The sequence below is a fragment of the Pygoscelis adeliae genome, unplaced genomic scaffold (assembly GCF_000699105.1).
Source record: "Pygoscelis adeliae isolate BGI_AS28 unplaced genomic scaffold, ASM69910v1 Scaffold46, whole genome shotgun sequence".
NCBI lineage: Eukaryota > Metazoa > Chordata > Aves > Sphenisciformes > Spheniscidae > Pygoscelis > Pygoscelis adeliae.
In genome coordinates, this window is record NW_008824931.1 from 1,770,650 (window position 1) to 1,788,439 (window position 17,790).

Here is a 17,790-nt window from a genome sequence, read left to right on the forward strand (position 1 = left end):
CTCTGTTTACAAGGGGGGGGGGGAAGAAAAAGCTATAAGCGAACTCCATCAGCACACGAATTTTCTGCTGGCTGGTTTGGATGATTTATAATGGTATACAGAGCTTTGTCACCTTTATGCTGACTCGTTCCAATGCTGCCCAGAGGTCAGCCCGTTGGCCTGTAAAAAACGAGTTGTTGATCTATGTTGCTTTTCCTAGTGGCCACGGTACTGGGGCTGTCGTCAGTCCTACTCCAGAGCTCAACTGGGGGGAGGCACCTGGGATATTCACTTGGCCTCTCAACACTGCTAATTTCATTTTAGGCATCCTTATAACGTGACCCTATGCAGGACATAAATAAATCTTCGTTTTACTTAGTGGGTGGAAGAGCAGCAATGCTAGCGGCCAGACTTGTAGCCTTTGCACAAGAACACGATTTCTCATCTACGTGGTTACTTTGGGAAACTCATAGGAGAGGAGCGTGCTTTCAGTTTTTTTCAAATGGGGTTAGCAGGGAGTAACAGGGCCAGTTGCTGCAACAGATTATGGGGGGATGGACACAACGCAATTAGCAGCAGAGACGGAGGTGTCTGCGAGCGTGCAGACATTTTCTTAGGACACTTAACGTTGTGCTTCTCCTTCCTGAGAAGTGCTGAGAACAAATTGTCATAGAAATGCAAAATACATTCAGTCTGTTTTGTGTTGAGGCAAGAAATGATGGCCCTATAGCCTGGAGAGACATGTATGAGTCTGCGTGGGGAAAATACACCTTAATTAGATGGGTTGACAGATCCTGTTTCTCCTGCTTGTTTCGCAGTTAGCAGCGTTCAGTCTAGGAAACGCCTGCTGAATTCGCCCGCCAGTACCCTTATGGTAGGCCTGGCACACTCACCTAGAGTCCTCCATGCCATACAGCTGGATGTCACCAAGACCCGGCTCGTGACCTGTTTGGCTGGATGGACAACTTCACCCTGGGAGAGGAGCCCAGCACATCCCATACCCTCCGCACACCATGTTCTTTAATGTTCTTTAATGGTTCTTCCTGGCGGCTGGCTGGGTTTTGGCACAGAGAGGAGTGTCTCTCTCAGCATGACCTGGCCGGGCACTGGGGCTGTGCCTGCACCGGGGGCCGCATCCCCTCCTCTTGCACTGTGGAGCTTGCGGTGCTGCTGTTTTGAGCAGCACTTCTCTGAAAGTTGCTTAATAGACACGCTAGGCTCTACTTTATCTTGACAATACACCCTTTTCTTGAGAGAAATGAGAAGTTTCAATTTCAGTCACTAGCCTGTTTTTCATTAACCTGTTTTAGTCAGCAAGTCATGGCTTTACTGTGCCACTCTCTCAAACTGCTGCTCAGAAGCCTAACAAGACGGTGGAGCAAAACTCCTGTCCTCTGCAGAAAATGTAAAGAGAGAAGAGGCAGTTTTACCCCAAACGTTAGAGGAGACTCGGTCAAATTAACACTACAGTAAATGTCAAATATTTTGAATTTACAGGGTACTTTAAGCCCCAAGTGGGGGGCAAGGGGGAGGAAGGGGTGAAGGGATTGGAGTGAAGTTAATAAACCTTTTACAACTTTTGACTTAATCTTTTATTCAGTGTTTGTATAACTCAGTTATCTGCTAGTTAATACCAGTATTTTTGATACCTCTCCAGAGCCAATACACTGCAAACCTTCAGCCCTGTTGGGTATTTGTGCTACAGCATATTTAATAGCCGTGACAACAATTCAACAATTGTATAGCAGCCTCCCCTCCCTGTCTGAGTGTTGCAGGCACCAGAGTGTCTCCATTGGAAAACCCCTAAACATACAGTTTCAGCCAAAACTGGTTTAATGATAGTCTACTGAGAGCTTGACAGGCTTTTAAGAAAAAAAAAAAAGGCACTTTTTTCCCTCTCCCCCCGCCACCAATTTTTTTTTCTTAACTTCTTCACTTCTTTTGGAAAAAAGCTGCTGCTGTAAAATACAAGGCAAATTAAAAAAATAAATTGCTTTAAATTGCTTAACAGGCTTGATGAGACAAAGACTGGTGTGTTGGAGTGGCTGCAGGGAGCTCTGCGGCTGCTTTTGTATGATTTCAGAGGTGAATTTAGATGGCTGGAAGATAGATGGGTGCCAGATGCAGTTTGACACAGATTCCGGCAGCTGCTCCTGCACGAGGTTTCATTAGTGGCGAGTTAGCCAGCAGCAGAGCTCCAGCGAGGCCCTGAACGCTGAAATGACAGCGAGAACAGTGAAACAATACAATATTCGCTAAGTGATTTTAATCTAGGAGATTAAATGACACCCAGTCGGTTTCCCAACTTAGAAAGCCAACACGGTATAAAGCTGTTCATGGCACTCACTCTATCCAGGCCCTTGTCACATATATTTACATTGCGAGTGCTTCCCTGGCCCCCCCACCCCCCCTGAAATGGGAAGAGAAGGGTTGATTTTGTGTCGCAGTCATATTTTTCCATCCTAACTGTATAATGTATTTTTAACTGCAACAGGAAATATTGGCCTCGCTTCGACAAATGCTTACATTGGACTGAAGTACTCGCATGCTCCTGCTAAGCACAGGCGTAACCGTTTGAAAGATTAAGGCCACAATCCGTAAAGAGAATGGCTTCTTTTTTAATGGATGGGCAAGTCCCAAAATCAGGAAGTCATCGGTATTTACGGGCTTGGGGAATTAGGTTTGGTTTTAGGTAAACCGGCGTACTACGATGGATGACTTGATAGAAATGGCGGTGGAGCTGCTGTTCTCCAGGCAACTGAAGGTTTGTTTGAGGAGGGACACTGAAGGTTGGGATTTTGTGAAGGGAGAGAAAATGTAATCAAACTCATTTGCAATGCAACCCGGGCTGACTGTGGTTAAATATTCTTCCGGGGGGCTTTGTGGGCTGTGTTTTGGGAACCCTCACTGTAGCAGGGCTGGCACTTACTAAGTGGTTATTTGGGCTTTGTATAAAAAAATAACTGTGTATTTCTGATTACTTTAACAAGTGAATCCCTGACTAGAGGAAGAGGTTTTCACTTTGTTAGTTGGGGGAAAGTATATAGGGGAAACAAACAAAAAAATCTCTTTTCTTCCATACCTGCCACCTGAATATTGCCATTACATATTTAACTGCTGATGTCGAACTACTCTGTTCACTTTGAGTCATTTACTATCCTTGCAGTAAGCAAACAAACCAGCTTTTTTTTTCCCCAATTAATATGCAAGTTGGATGTGCATGGGTTGTCTTTCAGTCTCAACTGTTGTTTGTTTGTGAATGTTACAATTCTGTGTCTAGATGCCTTTGGTAAGTACCCCATGCATGGCTTCAATTAAGCTTTCTATATCAAGAAAGTATGCCTTAATTTAGCAGGTTAAAGATATCTCTGTTACATCAGTTTGTTCACACTGTGTTGTGACCTAATCAACTAGGGATGTAAGCCATTTCATGAGGAGTAATTACTCAACGACAAAAAATGTCTCTCTTTCCTAATAGCTGTGAGTGAGTTGGCTAATTGGAATCCATTTTGGTAGTGGCAGGTCAGCAATCAGGAGGTGGCTTTCCTGGCTGGCTTGTAGGTGGGAGGGAGAAGCTGGCAGAAGCTGAAACACAGAGCTATGGCTTCCCGAGGCCACTGCGAGACCATTGCTGTCGTTTGTATCGGTGCCCTGTGCACTGAGAGTGCGGTGCCCTAGCGCTCTCCTTTACCGACGATGCTGTGACATGGTTCGGTCAAAACCCTTTCCTGGATGTTTTTGAGGGAAAGAATTTGTGATTGGATTGGAAATGCCAGATCTGCTCTCAAGACTTGCAAAAGAGCTCTGGTTTTATTGTTGTTACTGGGGGTAGAGGGTTGCAGTGGTGGCATTATCATGTGACAAATCTTTTCGCTGTCCTGGTCAGGAGATGGTGTGAAGTTTAGGGATGTTGGCTCATTATGTCTCTACTCAGAATAACTTATGACAGTGACAGAGCAATTTTTGCTTTCAGTGCTTCATCACTTTAGGATCATGGCCTACCAATCCTGCCAGAGGTGCTATGCCGAGGCATCTTTTAGATGACTCCAGTGGTTGGTGTCCTGTTTTTCTACTTCACCAAGAGATAGATCATTGAGGTGCATTCTGATTGATTCCTCCCCCCCGCCTCCTTGGCTTCAAATCTTGCTGAGAGGGAGGTGGAGAGGAAAATCTTCATGAATTAACATTATTTCCCTGGTGGGCTTTGCTGCCATTTTATCTAATTACACCTGCTGTTTTCCAGATCACATTGTAAGCATTTGCATGAAGGGGCTTTCACTTACCTCCTCAAGTAAATTAAATAACAGCCCTTAGGCTGGGCTGACAGCATAATGCATTTTCATGTGGGAGATCAACAGCTCCCATACCTTGAGATGGGAAACGCTGAAATGACAGGGAAGCTCTGCGCTTTTGTCTTGAATTAGAGCAACTAGACTGAGTTAGGGCTACTTTGAAAATGCCTGCTGCTGACTCTTGTGGTGTGTTAGGGATCAGTAGGAAGAGAGGGACACACGGGAATCCGCAGCAAGGGAGAACAGGCTGTGGTTTTCGTCTCACAAGGATCCACAGGCGACGTGTAAGATGTGCAGGAAAGCCAGGGAAAGCAAGCCTGTTGTCAGCAGGTTTAACTGCACAGCCCTATTGGAAAGCATGAAGGGATCTGCAAACCAGGAAAGGTTGGAAGCCACAGACATAAAGCAAATGAAAGGTGCATGCCCTGCCCTGAGGATGTTTACAATGTGACTTCGTGGATGAGGAAGGCTGGACTTGTGTTGAGTACTCTGGAAATCAAAACACACGAGCTTGACTTTCATTTCCACAATAAGCCATCCCGTAGTTTCCCTGTGCTTCGTTTCTTCAATTTGCAAAATGAGGCAGTAGCCCGTGTGCTGCTTTCTTTGCCTGACCCGTTACTCTCAACAAGTATCCAGCCCCAGGAACTATCCTCCTCTGAATGTTTCAGAGCTCCTAGAGCCCTTTGTAGTATCAGCCTCATGGGATGATCCAGTTCCTTCCCAATCATGTGTGGTATACATCAGAAATGTGTATCAACCCTTCTGGCTGTGGTCACTCCTCCATTTCTATGACAGAGTTGAGAGCTTCTGAGGAGGAGAAGGGATCAGGAGCAAACGACCATGATGAAATTTCAATGTATTTCTTCAACTCCTGATCAGCCCAGGGTTGTCCTGGCAGGAGAGAGGAGGTTGGTGGGAAAGCAGAGAGAGGAACTCCACCTCCCCTAGCCATTAGGCTTGGACAAGCCTGGGGTGGCCCAAAACTCTGGTGTCTTCTTGGGGTCTGCCTTTGCAGGATGCAAAGTGTGCCCAAGCCGGGGACATGCAAGTAAGCGGGCTGGTGAGCTGCGTGGCCAAACTGAGTAAGGAAGAGGAGGAGATGGGCCCCTACAGCAAGTAGGGAATTTAATCTCTGCTCTGGCTTGCTCGTGTTGGTCGTGAACGTGGGTCAGCAACAGGAGAGGCTGCTTAGCTGGGGTGTGTGTGGGTATATGTGTGTGTCTTATGTCGTGGGGAGCCTTGCATATGTGTTGCATGTAAAGGAAGAAAGACTGTATATGTCCTCTTAGTTTGCTGTAGCTCTGAGGTGACAGTGACCCCTCTCAGTATCACATCTATAATGTTGAAGTACCTTCTAGTTTTTGGTGCTGATTCTTCTTTCCCTGTGTCATTGGTTAGGGATTAAGGAAATCATGCAGATCACTAAGATCTGCTTGAAGGAGTCTGCAGTGACTCAGTTTTGTCTGGGGACATTTGCTGAAGAAATGCAGTTGACTTGTTTTTCTTTTGAAAATCAAGATTTCTGTTCCATCAAAACATAGTTCCAGGTTGAAGGTGGGGGAGAGCTAGAAATGTTAGTGTGATGGGGGAGTAAACACCTTTTAACTGACATGTTAAAGCTCCTTGGCTCTTCCAAGTAACTAGAGAACTACTTTGTGATGCCTTTCTGTGTCTAAGATGAATTTTGAATGCCAGTGAGATAATGAGATTTATCAAATAAAAAGCCTGTCTTTCACTTTGTTCAAGCTTGGCCTCATGCCTCAAATACACGGAGTTTAGCTCAGAAGCAGCTTGTAATTTGTATCACAAAACCACCGTGTGTAATTCATGATGGATGGTAGCCACTGGATACAAGAGGTTTGCAGTTGGGGTGTGCTAACAGCTTTCGCTGATATTTGTGCTTGGTCAAAGTCACTATTATTATTCAGACTCCTTCTGAATGGTCACTACAAGGTTACTGTGGGAGAGGCTGAGGAGGTGTTTGCCTTTGTAAATCAGGGATTCTGATTTCATGTCAATCATTTTTTAGCATGAACATGCATGATATTCATGGTGCAAGACACTGCTGCTTTTAACGCGTTAGGGGAGATGTTTCAGGATTGATACAGCTTCTTCAGTGATCTGGTAGTATATATCCCATTATTATTATTATTCACTCCCTGTAGATGTTAGGAAGCTTTCTAACAATTCACAGTATCTCTCAAGCTCTCATCCCCTTCTGTCCCTTTTTTAAAAAAAAAATTATTTATTATTATTATTATTATTATTCAGACTCCTTCTGTACACATCCCCCAAGCAGGTGGGAGGGTGAGTTGGTGGGAGATGACTTGGCTTTGTTGGAACTTCATTTAATGCAGGGTGGGGGCAGAGAAAATGAAGCTAAACTACGCAGATCCTGAAGGCACAGCAAGTGTGCTACATCACTTGTGAGCATGACTAGAACTGAAAATGAATCACAGCCTTGTTAGACACTGTATGTGTCAGTGCATGTGGGCAGAAATATCATTCAGTGAGACAGAAAAAGAGAGACTACATCTTTTAAAGTGTGCTGGTCCCACTGATATCATTGTAGTATTTAACCTAATGGGTAAGAGCTGGGAAATGGTGGGACAGCTGCTCTAGGATACTTTGCTACATCGATTTTTTTCTTCCTTTCTGAAAGTTCAAGAGGAGTCTGGACCTCTCACTGGACCAGCAGTGACATCTGTTTTCTAAACCAGAAAAGGCTATAACTGCAAGTTCAGGTTTGAACCCACTTTCCAAGGACTTTATAATACAACCACCGAGACTTACTCTGGGCTAGATTTGAATGTGGAGTTGCTTCAGCCTGCGTGTTCATTTTGCATTAGGAAGCCAATTTGATTTGTTCTTCCTGTAAACTTTTGATGATGCACGTGCACACAAACACACAGGTACACACACATGCACACTAAGCTAGTTTACATATGCCAGCTACAAAAATCCAGTCTGGATCTGTAACTTTGATTCTTGCAGCTGTATAATTCAAACAGGACTTACTCTAAAATGGAAATTGGTTTTACAGTTAGGTTGTAATGTGGCAGAGCCACATCAGGTGATTTGATGGAGACATGCTGGAATCAGCTGACCACTAAAATCTGCTGTATACATGTTTGTACTCCAGAAGATACTTGCCACAAATGATAGCAAAGTTCCTAAAGAAGCTTTCCCACCTCGTGCAGAGACCTATCCATGGCAGCTAACAAGCAGCAGCCATCTTAAAATCCCCCCCCGCCACACCAAAACCACACTTTTTCAAAGCCAGGTGGAGTCAACCAGTGTATTCTTTCAGGGATTTTGGTTGTGCATTTTTGTATGTTGTGCTCAGTCCTGCAATCTGCATTTTTTTTTCTGCTAGCCCTAACCCTGTTATTTCAGCAAAGCAAAGGGACCTGCTTGTGGACTATTGATCAAATTGCCAGGTGGTTCTGTCTTCTGGTCTGATACTGCCAGTTTTGTATGGAGATAGCCTCCTCCTGTTTCTTAAAGGTGTGTCTGCTGCACCCTAATAGAGATGAGAGAATCTGGCCCGAGTCTGCAATATGCATGTTTTAGAGTTGTACTTCTCTACTGAGGGGGCAATCTTACCTCTCTAAGAGGGATTGCAGATTAAGTTTCTTTGAGGGTGAAAAGGGGAATTTATCCCCTTTCTTGAAACCTGGGATCATCTTTGCTCAGCATAAACTCAAAGCTATGCTAGGATTGAGATATGTTCCCAAATGACACCTAACGGAAGAGCTTGGTTGTTGACAGCACCAGACTACAAGTGAAAACTTTAAGGAATTAAAAAAAAGAAACAAAACAAAAAGCCAACAAAACCAACAAATTGTTAATGCTGGTTTTCCTGAAAGCCCCATTACAAGAATATAGAACTGTTTGTGTAGCTATTGTGGGCACTATAGGCTAGACAGGCTCCTGTGAAAGCAGCTTTAGATGCTATTTCACAGCCTGAAGTTTAACCAGAACAAACTCTTGTGTTGTGTTTTGTGGTTTTTTTTCTCCTCTCCTCCTGTTTATATTCCCTTGGTTTCTCATCCATAGAGTGGTGGTACGGCTAAGTTTCTTGTTAATTGGAGTTTTATGTTCTGTTCCAGGTTGGTCTGTGCTGCTTTTGTCCCCAGCGGGCTTTCCAGTATCTCTTAAAGGCTTTTGTCCTACTCATCCTTCTGCCTGAATCCATACTAGATAGGATTTCCTCCTAGAGCTTGTCAAAGCACCTTGTCTTGAGCAGAACAAGGTGCATCTTCTCACACTCTCCTGCCTGAAGAGGCTGAACACATTCAGCTCCAACCAGCTTTGCTAACAACTCAGCTCTCTCCCATAGCCAGGCACTATTACTGTTTTCCTCCCCAGAGGAGTGGGATCAGCAGGGATGCCGTTGTCCTATCTGCCTAACCTGTGCAGTGAAGGCAGGAGCAGTCCGTCAACCCAGGTGGGTTAATCTGAACTGTCAAAACTCCAGAAATCCTGGGGTTGTGGTTAAAAATGTTTCCTCCGCAAAGCACAGCCAGTGCTTCCCATGTGTGGCACTTGTCCTACGGCTGGGTCAGATCCCGCTGCCAGGCTGTTCTGCTGAATTTGGGAAGACTGTGTGCAGGAGGAGGCAGGTGGTCTTTGCCAGAAATGTTTGCAGGCATTGGCCTGTGACATTTTGTATAATTTAAAAGCTGATGATTAGACACTAGCCTGAGTTTTTAAAAAGTGGCTAGAGATGTGTGGTTTCTCCTTTATCCCCCTCCCCACAGACCAGGTGCTCTGTACTTTCTGAACACGAAGTGGTTTCTGAACGTTAAGAAGGATGTAAACTGTTCGCAGCTGAGGACACAATGGTGCACCTCCCCCTGCCAAAAAAAAAAAAGGGGGGGGGGGGGGGGAACAAAAAAACAACCAAACCTTTGTCAGATTTAACTTGTTATCTGTCTTCTAAGTATGTAATGGCTATCACACTAGAGAGACGATGTGGGCCCCCCCCCAAAAAAAAAAAAAAGGGGGGGGGGGGGGAAGACAAAAACACCATCAGCAACTTTTGAAAATCCTGGTCATCATGTGGTGTTCCTAGAATGTCCTTACTTATTAAATGAAATGGGAATAGCTTGGTATTTTCTGACTCCTAGATGTGACTGTTCTGGGAGAAAGGCAAGGAAGGGATCTGTACTTGCAACAAGAAAAGAAGTTTTAATTACTTAGAGCAAGAACATGTTCTGAAAAGTAAAGATTTTAGACTTAACGTGCATGGAACAAAAGGCCGTTGTGAGCTATGTACGAGAGTTGCTGAGAGTTTGTATTCTGCCCTTTTTTTTTCTGTGGGAGTTATTTCCTGTTGTTGACTAGAGTTCTTTATTTAGAACCACCTAGCTACTGAATGACGGCTCACTCGCAAGAAGAAAAAGTGTGATTAAAACTTGCTAGGGCTTATTTCAAGATCTCCCCACTTCCATTTATTTAAGGGGAATCTTTGCTAAATGAAAGAAAAAAAAATTTCAAAACAACGAATGCATTTCCTTCTCATGATTTCGCCCACATCAGCCGTGACAGCTAGCAAAAATATGTTGGGAGTCTGAGGTCTTTCACCTGAACATCTCATGGAAGACAATGTTTCTCTAACAGAGGTGGTTTGTTTTAGGTTGTTCTCATTTTAAAACCAAAACAAACCCATCAAATGCCAGGCCTCCCTTCTTGCTGGTAAGAATAACACACCAGTGTTCTTGGGGGCAGCTCTTTCTATGAACCCCACAACTAGAGTAGGAGTGGGCACTTGCACTTTCTCAGCTGCTCAGATGAGAAAGAGTTTCCTTTGAGGAGCGCTGCCAGCAAAAAGAGGTTTCTGTCTGCTGACCTGCATGGGAATAATATTTGTGTATGTGTGTGGAGTCAAATTATCAGCACTTTGACATCTGCTTAACTACTTCTTTTGCTTTTATGGCAGGGGCTGAACGTCCAGTTAAGAGTTAAGGAAAGTTAGCAGAAGACCAGATTAGGTAGGGGGGGAAAAAAAAAAAAGACTTAACCTGAAGGTTAACACTACTGGACTATAGGTGTAGGTAAGCAAGCAAAGTAACCGGGGTTTATTATGACTTTTTTGCTAAGCAGAAATCACACTAGGAATGTCCCCTGGATATGGATGATTAGAAAATGCCCTGGGGCATGAGGTGTAGCAGATTGGACAATCATCCCTCCTTGACTTGGCAGTCCCCTGGCTGTGAGCCTCTTGCAGAGGGTGCCTGTTTCTGCCCAGCTATTGCAAGTAGGCTGGTGCCTTTCTGTGAAGTACCTGGCTGCTGGCCGCTCTTGCGGGCAGGTCGTGGAACAAGAGTTATGGCTCAAGACAGCCATTCACATCTTTCCTTCTACAAATAAAACTGAGAAGCTGGTTTGTAAAGCTGGATCTCTGCAGGAAAATGGCACGCTCTGTAAAAGAAAGAGGGGTTTGAGAGACTTTTGTCCATCACTTTGTGCTGGGAAAGTCTGTGGTTGGGAGAAGCAGCAGGGAGAGCTTCAGTGATATTTCTCTGTGGAAAATACCTCCCTGGTATTTTCTTCTCCTGCTGCTGTCCAGAGGTCAAACCAGAGAATGCCCCTGACTCAGTAGCAGCAACTGTTGATGGGGATGCAGCTCTTTGCCCTTGTTTCTTGGGTCTACTCATTTCCCTTGGCCTGTTCCCCTCTGTACTCCCATCGTGTCTCCGCTTTGCTCCCCCACCAAGGCTAAAATTAAAAAAAGGGAGAATTATTGCTGTTTGAGGGAGCTGCTTATGGCTGTCTCAGAAAGCCACTATTGGCTTTCGGGAGCAGTGTGCCACATGTGGTATCTGCTTCCCTGGATCTGTGCCATCCTGCCCACAACATATATCTCACACCCGCCCCCGCCCCCCCCTCCCTTCCAGACCCCCTGCCAGATTTCAAGGACATTAGCACCCCAAAGCTACTGTGGAGGAAGAAAGAGAGCATAAGAGGTGTGAAAGGAAGGGAAAGATGGACTGTGATGATAAATGGTGGATTCTCAGCTTTTTTCTTTGTCCTGGTGGTAGATCCTAAATACTGGGTGGGTTTGCAGTGATTTAGTGTTTCATCTTTGCTTGGGAATACTAATTAGGTGTAAACCTCTTTTAGCCTTTCGCTAATGGTCACTATAAATGAACAGCTTCCTTTAAAGTGAAAGAGCATAAAAAAGATTAGGGGAGAACTTAAATTTATTTGTACAGTTCCCTTTTTCTTCAGAAAGCTAAAATGCATTTCTGACCGTTACAGGGGTGGTTTTAGGCAGAGGTAAGAAATGCATGCTTCACCCACAGTCTGTTTACCTGCATATACAATACGAGGTTTTGCTGACTCTTAGCCATGCTAGTGTGAGGGAATGTAGAGAGGCAAAATGAATCATTACCACAGACATAGTCAGTAAAAGCATCCGATGTACTCATTCACTCTTTTTTTTTTTAATCTCTTCTTTACACATAATCTAAAAAATCACACATTTTGTGAAGGGTTAAAACTGAGACTTGTGCACTGACTCAATGAGTTCAGTTCTATATGATCTTCATTTATTTGTAGTGGAACAGAATGGCAGTGGGAGTTTATGCTACATTTGATGTTCTTGTGCTAGGTTTTTTGCCAGCTCCATGGTTTTTTTCCTCTTCTAAATTTGGCCCTGCAGATTGAACTTCTGTTTTATTGGGGTTTGGTGGTGGTGTTTGTTTTTTTTGTTTGTTTTTTTTTTTTTTTTTAAGAAGTTGTGTAGGTCACTCACTGTTTATTTAAAATTAGACCCTCAGAAACCTCTGTCTGTGTGAAAGAAGTACAGATAAACATAGTCTGTAAAGAATTTTGCACCTGGGACAGTCAGGGGAAGGATTTATCATTGCAAATGGTTACTTGGTAAGCATTGCTTGAATCTAGTGGTTCTAAGAAGCTGCAGAAACTAGTTTAAAACTAAAATCCCCAAGCCTCCAAAATGGTGTAGGAGCTTTAATATGCTCTACAGGTTATATTCCAGCCAGCAGAAGCAGGTAGAGGTGGGTGCATTCATTTGAATGTCGATGTATTAACTCATGTTTTCATGTAAATAAGGATTGAAATAGGTCCTCCTCCTGTCGTCCCGTCCCCCCCCCCGGTAAGGCATCTGAGCATGAACACATTAAACTCCAGTGACATGGTTTTAAGTGCTATATAACATATTGCAATGCTATATAACACCCTACATCAACACCGTAGCCACGACACCATTTTGGTTTTGCCCTCCCAGCCTCAAACACATTGCTGCTGTTGTACAATGCTTTAATGTGACAAATCTGAGCAGGAACATCCACTTCTAGAAGCCTCTAGTCACCCCGCTGGTGGCCCCGTTTGGTCTATCAAGCCTTTGGCATTTCAGCTGGGTTGAGCAGTGCTAAACATATTCCATCTTGCCTATGCAGCCAGGCCTCTTCCAGGTTTCAAGTGTGTTTAAGAAGAGTGCAGGGGGGCATCTGTGCTCCAGAAGTGTATGGCTTCACGTAGAGCTCTGTTGGAGTAGCTTCGCTTCAGAAAAGGGCTGTAGTATGTCCAGCACACGCGGTAAGCCGGATCAGTACCTGCTCTCCCCTGGTGAACCAGGAGCAGGTAGTCGCATCAACGTAAGGGAGGTGGTGACGACCTTTGTATTGAAGCGTGTGTGGCTTGCATGTTTGACAGCCCCATGTTGTTAAGATTTTCAGGCTCATGTTGAGTTTGTGCTCAAGACTAGTGGGTGGCCGAAGTCTTTTGGCTTGATTGCAGCGACATCTGTTTACACCAGTGGTTAATTAAGCCTGAAGACTGGCCACCTCTCTATTTTTCCCCACCATTTCTGTGTTTTTTCTTTATTAAAAGTATTCCCTCCTCGGCTGTAAAGCAGAGCATTTGGTTTTATCTGCAGATTTTTTTTTCCCTCTTAATCCACTGGCCCCAGTATGAGATGAATATCAGGACATCAGCGTAGCCTCTCTTCAAAAAAGTAACCAAGTGTTCCAGAAAAGAATGACTTGTGCTTTTGATAGGGACTGCCGAGTGAGCACTGAAAGGGAAAGAAAAGCAGCCTAAAATTGTTTAAAACTCAGCTCAATGCAAAGTACAATCCACTGTGTCTCGAGAAGCAAGAGTGGAAAGGGAAGACTTCTTTTAGGAGCCTGTGTGCCATACAGACGGCATCGGTGTGAACAGTCTGGCCTGGGTCAAAAATGAAACACATTGTGCAGGTAATACAGCCTGAATGGGATTTGGGGAAGAACACGGATGTTTATGAAACGGCAAAAAGATGTGAGAAGATATACAGCAATGGTAGGCAGCCCAAACCTCTGCCAGAGGACAGAGTGTTTCAGCTGGAGCGAGGATGATGCACACCAGCAGTCTCCAGAGGACTGGGAGTGCATAGGGAATTACAGAGGGAGGGAGTCATCTCCGTGCATGAGGAATGCAGCAAAACCTCTGACTAAGCCAGCTAATGCACACTGCGTTTTTTTTCTTTCCTGATAATCCTGTTCCATAATATTTCCTTAATAATTTAGTATGTGAAGAGTAGCCCTTTTGAAAAGCATCTAAATCACAAGTCTTACTTTCAGACGAAACCTTGCCACCCTTGTCCTTGACACGCACTGGCGATTTTTATTGGGTATGACTATTTGAGTGCTATCTTGGAGTTAAGAGTTTTTTTTCTTAGTTACTTAATGAATTTACCATGTGGCACAACCCTTGGTACTGCCAAGCAACAGCTTTCTATTACTAGACTGTATGGGCCCGATCCTGCATTACTGAAGCCAAAAGCAGTATTTGGGAACAGACGCTGGCATCGAAATCTGTAGGAAGGCTTAGAATAACTATACAAAAGGGGTTAGTTGCACTCGGAATATTGATTCATGAGCTCCATGGTTTTTTGCATCTCTGTTCATTTTACCCAAGTAAGATCAACTGCCCAACTGGACATATAATATATGATACTGCATTAGAACTAAGGCTGCATTTGGTCATACTCATTAATTAAACTGATTTCTCCTGTAGTTTTTTTTTTCCTAGAGAACTAACGGAGAATGATAATTAAGCATATTATGCATTCTAGGGAACGGTGTTTCTCCTACTGCCACAAAAACATTAAAGGAGAAAAACATGAACTAAAGCAGAAAATGAAGGAAAGAGAGAGCTAAAATTGGAGTGAGGAGGGGGGGAGCATTCCTTCCTTGAGTTTTAACTGATTCTTCCATGCCTTGGGACGTGTGGGGCAGCCTTGTTAACAGTGGAAGAGTTGCACCAGCAAAAAAGGAAAAAAGCAATTGAAATTTCAAGGAAAGCAGCCCAGCTCACAGGTGCAGCTCCCTCCCTGCTGATGTAGAGGTGCAAACTGCAGTAATGCAGCACCCCAGTTTTTTTGAGGGGCGTGCTTTTATTTGTGGCTGAGCCTTGCATGAGAAGGGCCCCGCTCCGAAAGGTCAGTATTGACCCCTGAGCTGGCATGAACGGAGACAGCATGAGGTCTTAGCGGTGTTTCATCACACCTTTGCTTGTAGTGTGCTTGCTTCTTTCCCATGAGACCTGCCTTGCTCGGTGGAGAGCGCTGCTTTAGTGGAATGAGTATCCTTGGCCGTAGGCAGGCCCTTTGTTTAGCTTTTCCCAAGTTATGGGTGCTGACAGGGTCTTTATTTGCAAAAAGTTTTCTGCTCTGGGGGTAGTATTAGGTATTTGCCTGTAGCTCCTGCATGCACTGAAGCAAAAACATCCAGGGAGAAAATGAAGATGTTTTGTTCTTACAATTACCTGGTGAAATCTCACAGTATTAATGTGTACTGCAATTAGAAAGAAAAAGGCCAAGGATGCAATTAGAAACATAGGAAGCAGTTCACTGCCTTTTTTTTTTTTTTTTTTTGAAAAACATGAGGGATGCTGCTGTTCCAGCACACCAAACATTGCTGTTCCTTCCTAATTAGCGCATGTGTTGATAGGCAGAGATTACCTGGCAGTCTGTAGTATTTCTAATGAATTGCCCTATGAAGTCCGGTGTCTGTTTTCCCCCCTCCCAATCTTTCCAATCTTTGATTTCTGTTTGTTCATTTATTTATCTTTTAACACAGGAGGGTTTTTGAATGATCTACGGGAGACCTGGCCTCAGTCAGGCAAGCTTTGACCATCCTTGCTCAAAGACAAGGCTGCGCTTAGACTATGCCTGTGGCCCACGTCAGGTCAGTACCACTGTAGAAAAATGCAGTTCAGTTCCTTCTCTTTTAGCGTGTCGTCTTCATGTGTGAGCAGTTTGAGGGCCTGCGTCAAGGCTATGACTGCACAATTACATCCGCGCTACTGCTCCTTGGGAAGCTCTTGTGTGCAGCGTTTCAAAATGGGATTTTGGGTGGCTCCTCCTTGCAGACATGCAGACTTTTCCCCCCGCTCCTTCAGGCTCTGGAAGCCTGTGCCAGCACACTTCCTTGTGCAGTGTTTTGTGGCTCAGTCACAGGCTGTTTCTCTGTGCTTACCAACATGTTTGGGCAAACTGCGTTCGGGCCTTGCAGACACCTTCTGGTCAGGTTGCTCTGGAGCTGCAACGCAGAGTTTCTTGGCCAGAAAGGTCTCGTTAAATCAGGCGGGAGGCAATGTGAGAAGCTGTTGGTGGTAGGATTATTTGCCTTGCATAGCCTAATCTCGTCCCGCCACGATGGAGCCTCTGCTGTACGCAAAGCGTAGGAAGGAGCTCTACTTGTATTGATTTGTATCATGACCTATGCTCGGTTGAGAGTGCTTCTGAGTGTGGACGCAGGTTGTACTAGTTGTGTTCAGAGGAACAATCCGAGTTACAGCATGACTATAAACTCCTGCCAAGAAAGGCCCAGGGGAGTTACAGTAGGAAACAGAAGGGGCGTTATGTTTTCTCTTATGCTAGTGTAAAATTGGAGCAACCTAACAGAGTCAGAAGCGTTCAAAACTCAGAATACAGGCTAAGGCCTTTTACTGCTGAGTATAACATGGCAAGATCGGGGCCGTGGATATCGGATTGGAGCCCAGCTGCTTATTTAGCAAATGTTTGTGGTTATGCCTATGGTGCCGGTGATAGCGTGCACACACCCAGGCACAGGGACTGTAAACCTGCTGCGGACTTTGAGCTCTGGAAGGCAGGCACTGCTTGGCTGGATGTACCACAGCGCAATTACGCAAGGCCAGATCCTGCCATGTTACAAATCTGGTGTAAAGGAGGGCAGAATGTGGCCCTGAAATTTGGTGGATCGGGCATGGAAAAAAAAAAACAAACAGTTGAAAAATGTACAAATATTCTGGCTGGCTTTTGAGTAGTCTGAAGCCCACCAGACAGGTACCGCTGCACTCATTCCCTAAACAAAATGAAGCTTTTCCTTTTATTTAATGATTTTTTTTTTTTAAATTATTATTATGACTCTTGTAATTTCAAGAAGAGGCTTGTTTTCCCAAGTGGAAGGACCAAATTTCAGCGCCTGGCTGCTGGAAAGTATCCGGCCAGGTGAAATTCTGGTTTTAATTTTTGCCAACTCCTGAGCAATTCACAAGTCACTCTTCAAAATTCAGTAAACGGTTTGTGAATTGCTTTGCAGATCTTGTTCAGGGCTACCTCTGTATCGCAGACAGGGAGGATGAGAGGGTTTGGATCTGCTCAAAGGAATGGCTGATAGCGTGGGTGGAAGGGGAAAGGTGTGCTGAGGCCTCCAGAACTGGTGAAGTCAAATGCCAGTTTTTATGTCTGATGCCCTTTCCTCCCATTTTAGTGGCTTCAGCAGAGTGTCATCAGAAATACCAGTTAATTGGTGTTTTAAACCCCAATTAGATGGGGTCTTTTCAATTATAATTTTAAGAATCCATAAAATCATCACTTAATCTCCTTCCGTTTTGGCAGATCCACTATTTTAATTGTTGGGGGTGGGGTTTTTTTTGTTTTTTTCTTTGTGGATTTTTGACAGATACAATTTTCAGGTTAAAGAAATCTTCCCCTAAAAGTATCCTGTTTTCCCCTTTTGGTTTTCTAGCTGAAAAGGGAACTTAATTTCTAACAAGACCATCAGCTTGATTGATCACAAATCATTAGAGACCATTTTGAGCATAATACCTAAACGACTCGTGATATTAATGACTAATAATCGCCTTTATGTTAGGTCTTAAAGCTTTATTGTCCCGAAGTACAACCGGTTTAGTGGAACACGAAAGGCCGGAATGATCCGAGATGCCGCTGGGGCTGCAGCCAAAGCTGTAAGGTGTTTGATTCGCCTTTTACAGCGCCGGCTGGGATTACAGCCCCTTTCCGAAACACAATCGTTGAGGTAACTTAAAATAATCGTCTTCTTTCCAGATAGCGCCTGGTGCCGAGCTCTCCCCCCCCTTCCCCCAAGTCTTCGTGGGCTCGAACATCTCCGTTTGGCCTCATTTTTGTGCTTCGGTGGTAGCTGCACAGCCCAAATTAGCAGCAAGGATCCCACGGAGGGGGGCCGCTGCCTCCCTCGGCTCCCAGGTGAGCTCCCGGGGCGGGGGGCGGCCGGCAGTG

The 17,790-nt window shown here is 44.5% G+C and overlaps 1 protein-coding gene across 1 annotated transcript in view; it reads left to right on the top strand.

Annotated features, from left to right (window-relative positions):
• Positions 1–17,688: 17,688 nt before the first annotated feature.
• Positions 17,689–17,790, top strand: part of SERTAD2 (SERTA domain containing 2) — a 19,492-nt gene continuing 19,390 nt past the window's right edge. The window contains exon 1 of the mRNA XM_009325018.1: positions 17,689–17,757. The gene's annotated coding sequence lies outside the window, so the exon portion shown is untranslated. The remainder of the gene's footprint in view (positions 17,758–17,790) is intronic.